General features: G+C 46.1%; 1 protein-coding gene and 2 long non-coding RNA genes across 5 annotated transcripts in view; 2 read left to right on the forward strand and 1 right to left on the reverse strand.

The window, feature by feature from the left end:
- Positions 1-303: 303 nt before the first annotated feature.
- On the reverse strand, positions 304-1,310 carry LOC309864587. The gene is made up of 2 exons (XR_014311627.1): positions 1,215-1,310; positions 304-586 (listed from the first exon to the last, which is right to left on the reverse strand). It is a non-coding gene; the product is annotated as an uncharacterized lncRNA (long non-coding RNA).
- A 6,936-nt stretch (positions 1,311-8,246) lies between these two features.
- Positions 8,247-12,434, forward strand: LOC309864195. The gene is made up of 4 exons (XR_014311387.1): positions 8,247-8,335; positions 8,643-8,846; positions 10,714-10,857; positions 11,115-12,434. It is a non-coding gene; the product is annotated as an uncharacterized lncRNA (long non-coding RNA).
- Positions 12,435-15,111: 2,677 nt separating this feature from the next.
- AGPAT4 (1-acylglycerol-3-phosphate O-acyltransferase 4) overlaps positions 15,112-17,153 on the forward strand; it is a 114,196-nt gene continuing 112,154 nt past the window's right edge. The window contains exon 1 of one of the 3 annotated variants that reach the window (XM_082729502.1): positions 15,112-15,331. The gene's annotated coding sequence lies outside the window, so the exon portion shown is untranslated. Of the gene's footprint in view, positions 15,332-15,424; positions 16,040-17,153 lie in introns of those variants that run through there. The other 2 variants (XM_082729500.1, XM_082729499.1) reach the window with 2 other exon arrangements.

Genomic DNA, 17,153 nt, shown 5'->3' on the forward strand with positions numbered 1-17,153 from the left:
AGGGTTTTGGTCCCCTGACCAGCAGCATCTACCCCACCCGGGAACTTGTCAGAAAGACAACTTCTCAGGCCCCACCCAGATCTACTAAATGAGAAACCCTGGCACCAGGGTGGGGCCCAGAAGCTCTGTGGTTTGACCAGCCCTACCAGTGATCTGGGAGTGCCTCTGAGTTTGAAAACCACTGCTCTGATACAGATAGAAGGCTGTGTTGGTGGGCTCTGGTAGGGCCTCACCACTTCACCACCGGGAACGATGGTAAACATGAATAGCACTTACTCGAGAATAACTAGACGCTAGGAGAAGCAGATTAGACTCATTTTATTTGGTAACCAGGCTGCACCAAAGTAAATAAATTTCCCCAGTTTTCAAATATGTAATGCCTTCCATTTATTTTAATGCAGTTAAATAATATTTATTTTTTTAAAAGAACAGTGCTATAGGTAACCAGACATCTCTAACTGATTAAATGCAAAAGACACAAAAAGTTTTCACAGGTAGATGACGTCCTATTATAATTAAGTTACAGAGAGATCATTCCAAATTATTTTACGCAGGCCATGTCACTGAGTTCTTTTAGGGGGATAACCTGTAAAAACAAAACATGTTTAGATTTAAGTAGATAGATGATACATGTAGCCATAATGTTATAGGAGTAAATATTATATTTTTTTCCTTTAAAGACAAATGTAATCCCCCTAACAATTTGCAGGTATGTACATTCGTCTTCTCTAGCTCATTTTCTAGTACAAAAAGGCTGACTAAGGTTTCCAGTCATGATATTCTTTGGATAGGAGACAAAGATGAGCTCTGTGTTATCAGCTGTGAAACAGAATGTTCTTCTGAGTTGCTGTCCTGGCTTGTTCTCAGAGTAAGAGAATGTTCTGTGTCTGGGGTGGTATTATACCCTGGGAAAATCACCTCACCCCCCACATCCAGGACAGTTTTTATATTTCAGTGTAGCAAAGGCCAAGCTATGTGTTTGCTTTTGTTAGTTTTGTTTCCTTTTTAACTCTACAAAGTAAGCTTTGTTCAGGGGGCTTGTCACAACTGACCTATACCTCATTGCTTTCAAGTGAAGAAAGAACATCATGTTTTTTCCTGAATTAAGGTTCTTAATGGTAACAATCACATTTTAAAAGAATTGAAGGATTTAAGCGGTACCACTGCTGTCCCCCCACCCACCTACCCCCCCTAGGGGAAATAAAAGTACTCACAACTGGAAAAAGGCGAAGTACACTGAAGTGTGTGGGCCCTTCCAGCCCTGGGATGGTCATGGCTGCCGCCTGGAGGAACTTCCTGCTTCCTGTGCTTCTGGGAAATGAGGCTCAGGGCATCAGGTGACCCTCAGTTCTTCCCTTGAAAGCCAGCCTCCCTGTCCTCATCAATGCACATCACATTCCCCTAATTTTATTCTACATCCGTACTCATGATTGTCTTTCCTGATGGGGGTGTCCAGGAACTTAAAACCCTACTGATTGTGTTCCTTCTAGGGCATCTTCAAGGTAGAAGGTGTCTACCTGAGCACAAGGGTGAAAATCATCCTGACCCCTTTCATCCATCCAGCAGCAGTGAGCTCAGGATCTGCCTGTCAGGCCCCAGGAGGAGGAGGAAGAGCTCTCATCACACTCAGCCCTGCAGGATGGTCATGTAGCTGGGGGGTGGCAGTCCTGTCCACCACCCGGGACACAGGAAAGGGTCTTCCCCAAGGATTCTGGGCATCATGAGGTATGCTTTCTTTAACTGAGACAGAGAAGCAACACTGAGGTTTAAGTTCAATGAAATACAGCCATGTTTTTTCTAGCTCTCCCACCACCCGCCAGGTCCCAGAGTCAACTGCGGTCCCTGTGCTGTGGGAGAGCCACAAGTCACCTCCTCCTCCAGGACCCTGTCCCCTCGGGCTGTCTTCCTTCCACCTCATAATCTCTCTGTCCCCTTCACTTGCTCCTTCTCTCTCTCTTGCCCAGCCCCCCAGGGGGGCAGCCCCATACTTCAGCCCCTAGCCCTCCGCCTTCCTGGCACTCAGTCCCCATGTAGCATTGTCACACTTTCTGAGGAGGAATAGAGCAGGCCCTGTTCCATTAGAATTTCACACAAACAACTAATAACTTTGTAGTGTAAATGCTTCTCCCTGATCGCACAGTGCCAAATATTTACTTTACTTGGTTGACAAGTAAATATCGCATGAAGCAGACTTAGGGTAAAAATTCTTTATCTGAATTCAAATTGAATTCGGTGTCCTGGGTTTTATCTGCCAACCTTAAAATGATCTCCTCCAGTCTCGGGGCTTTTATGCCATCTAGATCCTGACGCCTCCTCCAATGCTTATCGCCAGCCTGGATCTCCCTTTCCCGGACTTCACACCCCTGCTGCCTACGCCCCATTGCCACACGGATAATTAATGGATATCTGCACCTCAACACATCCAAAACAAGTCTCATCTTTACCTCGAATACTTGCTCTACTCACAGGCAATTTTGTTCTTATCTGCTTAGCCAAATCCCTGAACTTAGGATTCTTCTCTTTTCTCATGCTTTGGTCCCAGTGTCTCTTGCTGGATCCCTCCAAACACCCCCTACTCACCTTCTGCTTCGTCCTGGATCCCACACAGTTTTTTTTTCTTAACATACCAGCAAGATTCTTTGGAAACCTCAGTCACGTGGTGTCACTTTTCAGCCCATCCCCCCACCAGGCTCCCCGTGCCGCTTGGCCTAAAAGCCCGAGGTCCTCACACCATCCTGCAAAACCCCCATAACCCAGCACCCTGGGTCCCCTCACACGGTATCTGCTCCTGCCGCCTCCTTGCTCCTCCAACAGGCCAGCATGTTCCAGACGCTTGGTTCTGGCATCCTTCCTCCCTCCTGGCATGCCCTTTGCTCAGATACCCCTCGGCTTGGAGAAGTCCTGCCCCTCCCCAAATCTTTGCTCAGATCTCACCTTCTCAGGGCCCCTGGGTGATTCCGTCAGTGAAGCGTCTGCCTTCAGCTCAGGTCACGATCCCAGGGTCCTCTGGCTCATGCTCTCTCTCACTCACTCTCTCTTTCAAATAAATACATGAATAAATAACCCTTCTCAGAGTGGCTACTGACCACCCTGGGCACCCCAGACACCCCTTTCCTGACATTTGCCATTTTTCCAGGGACAGTAACTTCTACGGTACTATAACCAGACTCGTGAAATCATCATTCCTTTCCTGGCTCTTCCCACCTGAAAGGCCCCCAGCCCCCAGGAATCTTTGCTTGGTTCCCTCAAGTGCACCAGGCACCCAGAAGACAGCTGCCTCATGGTGGGCACGAATATTTGTGGGATGACTAAGGGAATGGAGCGCAGCCTGGGGGACCAGAGATGACCGCAGGAAACGCCACGTCGAGTTGGAGTCATTATTTCCCCAGGGCACAGTGGGTGGAACAGAAATTACTTGCAGAACATAAATCTCCCTTCGACTCCTTGCTTCCTACTCCTTTTCTGTCCCTTGAAATTAAATGCAGGCGGGCTCAACGCAGGAAGAGGTTGCCCTATTTCTCCAGCTGGGTGGAGTCCCAGGGAAGTGTGTCCACTCACCCCACAGCCACCGCGGCAGTTTCCAGAGATTAGCCTTCCCGAGGCCAATCATTAACCTGCTGGCCAGCAAAGGGCTGTTTGTTCCTGGGTGCGGTAGCTCGGTGCTCGTCTCGGAGGAGTTAACAGACCCAGACGGAGTCCTGTGACACCAATGGGATGAATGAATTTCACTGCCGCTGGGGCTAAAAGCACTATCACTTGGTTCTTCACAGTTATTTTCCTGGGTGACCTTGTCAATTTAAGTTCCGGAGAAGGGGCACCTGAGTGGCTCAGTCGGCGAAGCGTCTGCCTTCAGCTCAGGTCATGATCCCAGCGTTCTGGCATCGAGTCCCACATGGGGTTCCCTGCCCGGGAGAGAGTCGGCTTCCCCCTCTCTCTGCCCCTCGGCGCTGCCCCTGCTTGTGCGCTCGCTCTCGCTCTGCTCTCTCTCTCAAATAAATCAATAAAATCTTTAAAAAAAAAAAGTTCTGGAGGGTCCTGGAAATGTCACTTTTGGGGGGTGACATACGAGAACTGATCCAAGTTGTTTGCTGAAGGGACTTACTCATCTTGAAAAAATAAGACACGAGGGAACCGGGTTGGGCCTTATCCCTGACCCCACTCTCTCCAGCAGCCTCAGGACTCGCTGCCCTTGGCGAGCGTGTGATCCTGGGCAAGGGGACATGGTTTCAGGGCACAGGCTTCAAGCTAAGTGACTTGGATGAAGGTCCAGCTCTACTTCCCTCTTGGGATGCTCTCAGCCCTCCTGAGCCTCAGTTCCTTTCTTTCTTTCTTTCTTTTTTTCTTTCTTTCTTTCTTTCTTTCTTTCTTTCTTTCTTTCTTTCTTTCTTTTTTTATAAAATAGAGATTCTATGCCAAAGAGATATTGTTAAACACAAATGAAATATGAATGTAATTACTTAGCATAGTGCCTTGAATGTAACCAGCACAAGATAAACTGTAGTTATTTCCATGTGGGGAGGAATTAAGTGCCAGATGCTGGCTGCTGGGTTCAAAGAAAACAATTTAGTACTAAGTTTTCCCCCAAAAAGTGCAACTCATTTCCCGTTAAGAGTGTGGTTTTGCTTCAATGAATATTTGAAAGTCAGGTAAGAGTTTACTTCTCTGTCCTGGCCAGACACTTCGCTGTTCCTATGGTGATAACATAGGAAGCCTGTAATCTTAAAACAACTCGTAAGTCAACTGTGTATATGTAACTGGTTCCTAGCAATATTTATCGATCGTGTCTCCAGAGAGTTGGTATTAAGTAGTGGAAGCATGATAAACTAGATTATTTTTCATTATAAAGAAGATTAAACTATAAGATAGAGCCTTAAAATAAAAGAAAAAAAATGAAAATAGACCCCTATGGAAAAACACACACACAAAACAATTGCACAAAGATTCTCTGAAAAAATGCCAACTATTTCAGTTTCTACTGATCATATCAGGCCATATTACCTACAATATTCTTCCTGAAGCCCTTTTCACAAACCAAAGCAAGGCTCAGTTCCATCCTAGGTGAACTGAGCAAAAAGAAATTTACTTTCCTGTTAATATTGGGCTGGGAAAGCCTCCAATCCATTGTTTTTGAGAAGAGATCTAGAGTTTTTTCCTGGATACAAGTGGAGAAATTGGAGTGAAATTTTCTCCTTTCAGCTTTATTTATGGGAACAACATACGTAACAGTGACAGTCCCCAGAGTGAATCCACCCATACAAGGTCGATCTGACCATTAAAACAAGAAATAGAACATTACCAGTATCTCTCCTTATCCTTTACCATTTGCTGCCCTCACACATCTCCAAAGGTAACCACACAGGCTTGTAACATATAACCCATGGGCTACTTCTCTAGGTTTTGAACTCATCAGTGGAATCAAAGAATGGGTTATCTCTGGAGTCTAGCTTCTTTGCGTCAAAATTTTATTTGTGATTTTTTTTTTAAAGATTTATTTTAGGGGCACCTGGGTGGCTCAGTCATGAAGTGTCGGCTTTCGGCTCAGGTCTTGATCCCAGTGTCCTTGGATCGAGGCCCGCATCGGGCTCCCTGCTCAGTGGGGAGTCTGCTTCTCCCTCTGCCACTCCCCCTGCTTGTGTTGCCTCTCTCTCTGTCAAATAAATAAAATGCTAAAAAAAAAAAAAAAAAGCAGAGTTAAAAAAAACAATGATAATAAAATAAAGATTTATTTTAGGGGGGGAGGGGGAGAGGGAGAGAGAGAGAATCTCAAGCAGACTCCCTGGTGAGCGTGGGGCCTGACTCCGGGCTCCATCTCAAGACCCTGAGATCATGACCTGAGCAGAAACCAAGAGTCAGTGGCTCAACCTACTATGCCACCCAAGCACCCCTGTGATATTTTGTTGTGTTGTTGCATTTACTTGCGTTTCTGTTGGGTGTATGCCTGAATGTAGAATTTCTAGGTCATGGGGGATGCGTAAGTTCCACTTTATCAGGACATATTACGTGGCTATCAGAAGTGCCCCATCTCTTTCTCTGCCTGCAGGGGGTTGTTCCAAGTACCCCGTTGTCTCGGCAACGCCTGGTACATTTCATTTGGACGTTGGCTATTCTGAAGGACGGGGAGCAGTGAAGTTGGTCATCCTTTCAAATGTGTGTTGATGAGTTGGCTACTCTCCTTTTGTGAAGTGCCTACTCAGATTTTTCACATTTTCTATGGGGTTGACTTTTTCTTCCTGATTTGAAGGATACTTTAATATATTGTAGATAAGGACCCTTAGTCATTCAAATAACGAAGATCTTCCCACTCTGGGTAGCTTGCCTTTTGACTCGTAATGCTGTATTTTGATGAGCAGAACTTCTGCCTTGTGGAGTGATCCAATTTGTCAGTCTTTTCCTGTATGGTTAATGCCTTTTGAATCCCATTTTCTTATCCCAAAGCCATGAAGATAGTTTTCTATTTTGTCTTCATGATGCCTTACTGCTTTATTTTTCACGTTGAAATCTGCAGTGCACCTGGGGATGACTTCTGTACGGTACGAGGAAGCAGTCAAGTTTTATTTTTTCTGTGTGGCTATCCAAATGACTCATGAACACTTTGTTTATTTGTTTGTTTGCTTGTTTGTTTTACTAAGTATTCCTCCCCAACTGTCCTATAGTGCCACCATCGTCATAAATCATAGGTCTATTTCTGGGCTTTCTGTTCTGTCCCGTTGGCCTGTTGTTTATGGCTGCACTGTCTTAATCAGGGTAGCTTTGTAATACACACCCATAGCTCTTGGATCTGAAACGGTGGGTCCCTCCGTCCTTGTTCTGCTGGGCCTTTTATGCTTCCATGCAAATGTTAGAATCAACTTACACAGCTGCTGGGTTTGAATGGATTGCATCGAAACAATAGATCAGTTTAGGGAAAATTTATACCTTGACTTGAATATTTGAGTTTGTGTCCATATTCTTCCATTGATTTAAATCTTCTTTAATTTCTCTTAGTAGAGCTTTACAGTTTCTTACCTAAAGGTCTTACACATCTTTCAGTAGATTCATTCTCAGGTATTTGAGTTTTTTGATGCTATTGTAAATACGTTCATTTTTTAAATTTCATTTTTTCCCCTAACTGTCCATTGGGGGTTTATGTTCAGGTGATGCAAAGCTGTGTGACAAACTTCCCCACGCTCAGTGCTGCGAAATCACCACCATTCTATTTTGCTCTTAGCATCTGGGACCACGAGAAGGACTTCCTTCTGCTCCAACATGTCCCGGGGCTCTGCTGAGAAGACTTGAACAACTGGCAGTGACTCACATGGCAAGGGCTTCTTTGTTCCTCTGAGGGCACTGGGGCTGGACTGACTCACAGCCTGGTTTCCTCTGGGACTGTCCACAGAAGCCCTTCATATGACCTCCCATGTGCTTGGGTGTCTCACAGCTGAGCTGCTAGGATCTGAGAAAGGGGACACCGGGAGCTACCCTGCAGAGCCCAAGGATGTTGCAAGAGCCCAAGTATGTTGAGGAAACTGCCCAGCCTTTTCTGACCGAGCTCTGGAATTCCACAGCATCATTTCTATCACATTCTATCAGTTACGGTCCAGTCCGAGGGCCACCCAGATACAAGGGGAGGGGAAGGGAGCCGCAGCTCTGGATGAGGGAGTGGTAACCTATAGTGCAGAACAGCCTGTGGGATGGCATGGCGCACGTTGCCAGGAGCGTCTTTGGAAAATACAGTTTGTCACTGACACCAGTGCAGGGACCTGTCAAAGTCACTTATTAATTCTAATAAATTATCCATAGGTCCTTTGGGAATTTTATTTATCGAAACATGTCATTGCAAGTAATGGATTTTATATCTTTTTCTCCAATCTTTATACTTTTTACTTCTCTCACCATTTCTGGTTTCTTCGTGGTCCCACCCGTGATTCTGTCATGCAGTTGAACCTGCTTTCCCTCCAGTCCTGATAGGACTAGTTTGAAAAATGTTCTTAAACAACGACCCAGACAGTGCTAAGATGACAAAGACAGGGTGGGGCGGGGGAGTGGTGGATGGTAAGGGGGTGGTAAGGGGGTGGGGTAAGGAAGGATACATCTTCTTCCTCAAGAGAAGAGCCGCAGCCTCCTCATTCATTTCCCCTCCTCTAGGCTCAGCTATAGAATTGGCCTGCGAGCGTTGATTTCACAATTTAGCCAGGCGTTGGTTGTTAAGACATCCAACCAACTGCTCCAAGTCTCCCTCTCCTGACGGGCAAAATCCATTGCCTTGGGCCACGCGAGGGCCTCTGGGAGCCGGCTGGTGGCCCTTCCTGTGTCCTGCAGCTTCACCTGGACCAAAGACTCAAGTCCTCGAGACAGGGTTGTGTCGTGGCAGGGACATGGGTGGGTGTGGGGGATGGGGCAGGGAACGCTTCAGTCTCTCCCTCGGGCCCACATCTCTGAGCCCCACAGGGGGAGGAATGGAGAGTGTGCACCCCGCCTTGGGAAAAGCCACCCCCAACTCCAACAGGACCGATCTCCTCAGCCAGGCTCCTCCCCCACACCTGCTTTCTCCAGAAACATTCTTTCTATGTCAGTGTGCCCCAAACAAGAGCAGATTTATTTAATCAGGGGCAGGACAGGATGGCAATTTACTAATCATCTTAAACTGCTTACACCACACACAGCAGATGAACTCGAACTAAGACCTGAACTACGGAAGGACGGGCCAAGGGGTGGAGACCAGAATCATGAACGGAAGCAGGTGACATGGCAGAGGGAACAGACCGACATATTACAGTTCATGGGCCAATGCCAAACACCCAGCCCGAGGCACAAAAGGTCAAGGCTTAGGACTGGGTCTCACCGAAAAACACCCGCAAATGGTCAGGGTAAGTACAGCGAGCGCTTCACATGCGAGGCACAAACATTAACATTGGTATTAAGACTGTGAAATCTGAGAAACATCAGGAAGAAATTAACAAATGATAGTGAGGGGTGATGAGTGGCAGCAGATTAATGCACGAGGTCACGCGTGAGCGAGTCACAAAACGGGCTTCTTCGGAGACTCTCTTAGGGCATCACCCCAAAGGAAAAAAGCTTGTTTGCAGTAATGGTGGGACACTACGGGAGGTCAAGAAGAGGGTCTTTGGGGTCAGGTGCACCTGGGAGGCAGTCCTGCCTTTGCTCACCCGCTGTGCAACCTTGAGGAAGGGGCGTCACCCAGCTCGGCTTCAGCTTCCTCATTGACAAAACAGTGGCAGAGGGGTTTCCCACACCAAGTGCTTACTGCCCAGTATGGAAGCAAGGAATGGTCCGCAGGAAAGGAAAGCAGGAAGCAGAATAGTTATGAAAACTGTTGTACACTGAGTAGGTAGATAATTCGGAAAGCAGTAAGAAGATAATTATGAAAATCCTGATGAGCAAATCCTTTAGGACGTACGACATAAAAATACGATGGCATCTTCTAGATGATTATAGACAAAATATGCACGCACGTGAGCAAGGACGGGAAAGAACACAGTGTCCATGAAAATGGGGAAGGTGATTTTAAGGGGAGTTGAAACTTTTCCTTAAATGTGTTTATTACACAAAGTTGGAGAAGAGGTTTCCGCGGTCAGCTGTGAGGGGGACGCCGCGGCCACCTCCGCCAGCAGTGGGCAGGGGAGAGGAGAGGCTGCTCACAGGTGCCTCGGAGAAGAGAATCACCAGTACAGTGTGGGGAGGAGGCGGTGCCGCAGGAGGAGCGAGCCTCAAAGGGACTCTGAAATTACCCCCACAAATGCAGGGGACCAGACGCGTGCGCGTGCGCGTGAGACAGCACCGCACAGCCCAGGCGGGGTTGGGGCCCGAGATGCAGTGAATTTGGGACGCAGTCATTTGGGATGCAGTGAACATTTGTCCATGAAGATGTTCATCGGGTATGGGGTAAATGTGTCGGGGGTTAGGAGTGAGATGCCAACCAGAAGCAAAGGTCTGTAAGTCGTCTTTGCTTTAATGAGTGGGTTGAGGAGAGGAGACAATAATGATTTTTTAAAAAATATTTTACTTATTTATTTGACAGAGAGAGAGACAACGAGAGAGGGAACACAAGCAGGGGGAGTGGGAGAGGGAGAAGCAGGCTCCTCACTGAGCAGGGAGCCTGATGGGGGGCCCGATTCCAGGACCCCAGGATCGTGACCTGAGGGGAAGGCAGATGCCTAACGACTGAGCCACCCAGGCTTCCCAAGAATGATCATTTTTTGAGGTTCTATACTACTTCAGGTGTTTCCCATCTGCTGTCTCATTATGAATTTTAGGAATGAAGCTGAGGGTCTGAAAACTTACATGACGAATTGGGATCCTTTGGGGCTCTTGGATCGCTCTGTCAGTGCAACACCTGACTCTTGATTTTGGTTCAGGTCGTGATCTCAGGGTCGTGAGATCGAGCCCTGCCATCTGCTTAATAGTCTTTCTTCCTCTCTTCTCTCTGACCCTCCCTTCTCCCCACCCCCTAACTCTCCCTCTCTAAAAAATAAAATAAATAAAATAATAAAAAATAAAAAGAATCAGGAGACTTTGTTGCAAGTGACAAAGCTAACTTAATGAGGAAACTTATTCTACAGGGGACTGTGGTGGCACCCAAAGCCAGAGATGAGAGAGGGGGAAACCACATTCCTTATTTCTATTTTGCACAGGCTGCCGGGTAAGGAGCAAGCAGATTGGAAAATGCTGAGGGCAGAACAAGGAGGCCCATGGAGACCATTTTCTTTTTTATAGCCTCTTGGAAATCAGTCACGAAGCTGAGTTTTGTTGAATTGGCCATGGCTTTGGCTTGCAACCAAGATAAAATGAGTGATCGTGGAGAAGAGATGTCACATGCTTTTTGCCAGCTTTGGTTCAGGACTCCAAGACTTTCTTCAGGTAAAATTGACTCTCTGTGTATAAACTCAAATGTATGGCGTATAGACAGACTTTTAATAACTACACTTAGAATAATGAACACGAGTTTAAGTAAAAATTCTCTTTTTAGCATTTTTATGCCAGTGGCATTTCTTTCAGACAGGCTTTTCATCTGAAAGCCTGGAGAAGACAGTGGAAAGAATTTTGAGGTGGAATCATTAAAAAGGGAGTCTTGGCTTTAGCTGCCTCTTGTTAGCTGTGTTTTCTATGTAACTCAGGTCAAGTGGACCCAGCCTTCCCAGACTCTGAAATGAGACTGTCTACGAAATGAGAGATGTGGACTAAAACAAGTCCTTCTCGTCTTTGATGGGCAGATGACGGTCCCACCTATGCCATTAAGATGCAGTTTCTGATTCGCGAGGTCTGGGGCGGGGCCAGAGACTGCGTCCTGCCATGCTTCCAGGTGATGCCCGAACGAGGGTCCACAGCACACTTGAATTAAGTTACCCTCGGAGGTGTCATTAGGCTACAAGCTTAAATGGTTGCCAGCTCCAGAAAAGCGTATGTCACAGTAACAATGAATATTTTATTTTTTAAAAATGAAAATGCTTGAGTTTTCTGTTTATAAAAGCAATTCATGCTTATCAATTTTTTTTTAATCACACAATTTTTAAAATGCAAGTGTGGAGAATCATCCAGGGTTAAATGTACCACTCAAAATAGTGTGCTCTCTTTTCACTGGGTGGTGAAGAACACAGCGCTGAGTTCCAGTACTCCTTTGTATTACTTCGTTTCTTCAAATCAGATCATGAGGCTGGTAACTTTTTCAGTTTGCTGCCTGGCCACTCAGAGTTCACTGATTTGGACGGGGTTCCTCCTCTTGTGGTAGATTTGCCCCCCGATCATAGGATTTCCAGCTGCTTATTGCCCAGATCCAGGAAGAGGGAAAGATTTTCTAATCATCCCTGCCAGATTGAATGGACCTGAAGATATCTAGAAGAAAAAAGAGATACCTGAATAGTGAGAATAATTTTTAAGAGACTTAAAACACAAGTTCCATTTAAGATCATTAGAGCTGTTGGACAAGGGGTCCTGCGTCCACGTTAATGTTTGGGGAATGACTCAGGACATAATCACCATTGATGGAGGAGGAAATCTTGCCTCATTCCTCGGCACTCTCCTTCGTAATAGTTAATGTTATTTGAATGTTTAATGTTCACATTAAAGCTATTTGAATGTACTTAAAATGATTGCAATAATAACGAAGCCTTAAGAGCTTGCCGGTCATTACAGACAATATATGAGACATTTGCAAGACTCAATTAGAGTTGATTGAAATATACAACTATTAAACATCAGATTAAAGATTCCAAACATCAAATTGACTTTGCTATTTACACATTTTTCTTTGTCTACTTGGAACCGCCACAACTCCTAATTTAACAGTGAGGTAATTATAATTGCAAATCTATGATATGTTCATATTTTATAATTTGAGGAAATTTTCAAAGTGTTTATATATTTATATGGATTTACTTATATTTGTAATCATAATACCAGGCAAACAAAATAAAGCAAAAGTGTCAGCGTTCAGCTAACAAGGTGTTAAGAGAACAGGCTGTTTGGAATACTCATTAATAACTCAACCGTGTAGTTTGGCTGTTAAATATACAGTATGTAAGTTAGCATTTTAGATAAATGATCTTCATCATCTTAAGTACCAAAATTTAGGTTAAAAAACACTTTTCTGAAACACATTGCATTCCCTCTTTAACAGAGCATTCTGAAAATACTTTAATCTTTGGGCTACAATATGTGAAATTATCATCAATTATCCTTTGCTTCTGTTCTAAGTCGTCAATTCTTATGATAATTATTAAGACTAATAAGAATAGTCTTGTTCTAACACTATGGCTTTGGAAACCTTGAATCATTGGGTTTTTACTCATAATCATTTTCTTCTAAAAAAGTTATAAATATTCATTGTTGACATTTTTCAAAAAGCAATAAAATATAAAGAAACAATAATAATCACCCTAAACCTCACAGTTTGAGAAATAATCATTAACAGTTTAATGACTTTTTTGTACACCCCATGAGCCTCCACGGACTTGCATGACAAGTAACCACATACTGAACAGAAATTTGTTCTCCACAATTCAGGAGGCCAGGAGTCTGAAACAAAAGTGGCAGTAGAGTTAGTTCCTTCTAGAGGCTTGAGGGAGAATCTGTCCCACGTCTTTCTCCCAGCTTCTAGCAGTTGCTCGAACACAGGCCTTGGCATTCACTGACTTGCAGCCACTCTGCTCCAAGCTCTGCCTCCAAGCCATCCCGTGACCTCATTCTCTGGGTATCTTTCTCTCCTTCCTCACCTCTTCTTACAGGAACACCAGTCCTTGGATTTAGGGCTTGTCCTAATCCGGTATGAGCTCATCTTGACTAATTACATTCTCAAAGACCCTGTTTCCAAATAAAATCACCTTCTGAGGTTCCAGATGGACATGAATTTGGGGGGGGGCACTATCTGATCCATTATAGGCCATGCAATAGATATTTGTGTAATTATAAAGAAGAGTTTATGTTTTATATATAGCTTAGTTCCCTCTTCACTTAACATGGTGAGAAAGTTTCCTCATGTCTCTCAAATGCAGCATTTTGAATTTAGGTAGTATGTTCTAGTACATGAATGTCACATCATTTATGTCCCTAACATGCTACTTCAGACATTCAAATGGTTCCCAGTCTTCACTATCATAAATGGCTCTGATGGATCTACATGTGTCTAAATCTTTGAGGTCATTTCTGCTTATTTCCTTAGCATAAATTCCTGTGAGTTTAATTATTGGATAAAGAATCTGACAATTTTAAAGGCTCATGATAGATCTTGTTTATTGAATTCCAAAGAGAATGTACCAACTCACTGTCACCAGCGAGAGGAGAGAGCCCATCGTATGGCATCCTCTTCCCTTGTAGGGCAATTTTGTGAATGCTTGACAAGTGGAAAGGCTAAGAAATGACAGCACTTCTTTTATTTTCATGTGAGTTGCGTATTTGTCGTTGTTGATGGTTCTTGGCTATTTGTGTATCTTTTTTTGGTCTGTTATAATTTATATCTTTTATGACCTTTTATTTGTTTGTTTGTTTAAAGTAGGTTCCACGCCCAGCATGGAGCCCCGCCTGGGGTTTGAACTTGCAAAGCTGAGATGGAGACCTGAGCTGAGATCAAGAATGAGACATTTAACCAACAGAGCCACCCAGGCATCCCAGTTTATGCCTTTTTAAGTTTCTCCACTGATCAGCATTAATTTCTTACAGCCTTGCTGATTGAACTTGCCTCTTGCTCTCACCCCTTACGTTTGCAGTGCCCTAAGAATCCTCAAGCAGACTTTCTGCTGAGCATGGACCTGGACTCAGGGCTCCACCCCAGGACCCTGAGATCAAGACCTGAGCCAAAATCAAGAGTCACTGCTTAACGGACTAAACCACGCAGGTGCCCCGAAATAAATGGGTTTGAAAACATAATTTGAAACGTTATGAGAACTCTTTAAAATTGCATTGGCTGTAAGAAAGCTCTTGCAAACATCTTTTATAAGCATTTCTCTATGGCCAAATTAATTTTCACATGGATATTAAAATAAACCATTTTCACAAATGGGCTTTCTCCTCCATCTGCTTTCAGACTCCTTTGTAATGTTTTTGATGCCCTTCATCCTCTGCCTCAACCACGACCCATCTCCCTCCCGCCCACCACACACCATCAACACCCCACACACCCTATAGGATCCAGGCCAAACCCCCTTTCCTCAATCATGAATGCCCTCTCCCCCCGCCACCATAACTGAAAAACTTTTCCATCTTCTCTGTTCTCATGGTATACTGCTTTGTTTTGCTTTTAGCAATTGGTAGGTCTGAGTAATTCTGCAGTGTGGTCTCGTTATACATGAGCATTTGAGTTTTCCCTGTCGATCATAAACATCCAAAGACTGGGAATGAACGCGGGAGTCATACCTAAAAACTCAAATGTTATTGGCGACTACGGTTCCAACGGTGAACATTTGAAGGGCATACCTTTTCACTATTTGGAGGTTGAAATAATGTTGTGGGAAGATTAGAGACCTGGCATTTCTGGAGTCTGAACAGTCCTCCCTCTTTTAAAGTTGGGATGACACTGTTTCCTCATCAAGGTCTGCCCAGACCCTCTCCAACACACTACATGTAAATGCCACGCGCACGTGCACGCCCGAGTGTGCCTGAGTGTGCCTGTGTGTGTGTGTGTGTGTGTGTGCGCGCGCCCGAGCCGGAGCCTGTGTGCAGGGGTGATCGATCCTGGGGGGCTGCTCTGCAGGGAGAGACTACATGGACCTCAGAGCTTCTTTCTGCTGGTTCTTAACGTCTCTCCGATCCCTTGAGTCTTCAGCATTATTTCCTTGAAGGTGCTCCGGGGCTCTCCTGGGTGGAGAGCCGCCTCCTTCCCAGCACAGCGCGGCGGCCAGAGGTGAGGGGGGGGGGATTGCAGAGTGCGGGCATCGTCCAAAACAAAGCGGTCGCAGACTTGCTGAGTTAAAACCGAGCCAGCTGAGGACGATTTCCAGGTCGCCGCGCAGCCGGGGCCCGAGTCCGTCCGCGCGGAGGCTGGAGAAGCCATTTGGGCCCGGGGATGCAACAGGATTTGGGGAGCCGCGGGCAGGAAGAGAAAGGGCCACCTAGCGGGCTTTGTTTCTGGTTCGGGCAGGTTCCCGAGCCACAGATTTCAAACGCGGAGCCAGCCGGAGCCCTTCCTCGCACTAATTGGAAGGGGAAGGCAGTGACTCATGTTACACCAGCCCGTATCTTCCCTCCCCGCAACTGCTAAATTGTAGCTTTAAAAGGAAGTGACATGGGGTGGGGAGAGACGTCAGCTGAGGACCACTTTTTTTTTTTTTTTCCCCCTGAAGGGTCCACCCCATGGGTGGAGTCTCGCTTTTTCTTTCCAGTGTTGGCTGACTTACAGCTCCTATAAACTAGTGGCAATTTCTGCACCCCAGCCTGCTCCCTTTCAGTTTCTGATTTCTAAGCCCATGTGCCAGGGGCCGCCAGAAAGGAGGTATGTGCTGTTCGTGCTGTTTGCAGGCGCCTTCACCTCTGGGCGTGGCGGATGTCTGTGTCTCTTTCTGTCTCCCTGCTCTCCTCTCCTCGGCTGGACCTCACTAAGCCTCTGGAAGGGGTAGGTACGGAGCGAGGCCGAGTGGAAGGTGAAGGAAGTGAGGCGACCGTGGGGACGTGGAGGGCGCAGAGCCCGAGAGGCAGAGGGGTTCGCGCCCTTTCTTTGTGCTCCGCGGGGCCAGCGTGCCTTTCCCTGTTGTGATTTCGAGCTGCTGTTCGGGGCCGAGTCCCCCCACCCCCCACCCCTGCGGCCCCCTCCCCTCGGGGGAGAGCGTTTTCTCTGCCCTAGGAGAAGCCGGGGAGAAGGGTTCCTGTTACAGATCGGTCTCCTGTGTCATGCAACACGTTCTTCCGTCCCTGGCGTTTCTATGGCAACCACAAAAATAATACTACACAAAAGGCAGCCCCGATAGAAATTGATTTATTTGTATTTCGGTCGGAGCCTGCTGCTCTCCGGCTGCCGGTCGCCCGGGCTTTGCTGAAACCCAGCGTGGCTGTGCGGCGACCCCTCGTCACTTTCATTTTGGTTTTTCCCTATGGCAGGAGGGCTGGGGGAGGGGTGTTGTCAAGGAAACGGGCATTTGTAATTACCTCTTTATTTACTTAATTTTTGGCCTCTGAATTTCTCCATCCTCTCTAGGAATTAGAGAAGGAATGATTGGGTGTTTGCGCGAGTCCTCAATTCTGGTCTGTTTTAGAAAACCAGGACAGTTCTCTAGATGCGATTTGAATGCTGTAACCCGACTAAGCCGGGCGGAGCACTCACTTAAGAGCTGAGATCCTTGAAAAAAGTTTCAGAGGATGTCTGGCCCTCGGCACTGATAGACGCATGATTATCTGCCTCACAGGTTTGCCTCCTGGTCTAAATATTCAAGAGGGTTCTTTGCTCTAGCAGGCACTTACTGGGCACAAAAATCTAAGTTCAACAAGTATGAGTGAGTAACCAAAGGTAACCAACAGCAGGATTCTCGGTGGCTTGTGCGTCCTGCTCCGATACGGTCCCCTATGCGACCGGCTCTCAGGAAGGGGAGGGTCTGTAGACCTTCTCTTTTTCAAAATTAGGAAACCATTAACCCAGCTGTGATTATTCCTCAAGTGTCTGCAGTTAGGAAAAAGTATCCTGGGAAGGAGTGTGTGTGTGTGTGTGTGTGTGTGAGCAGGGACAATAGTGACAA

Source organism: Mustela nivalis (assembly GCF_964662115.1).
Source record: "Mustela nivalis genome assembly, chromosome: 5".
Lineage (NCBI taxonomy): Eukaryota > Metazoa > Chordata > Mammalia > Carnivora > Mustelidae > Mustela > Mustela nivalis.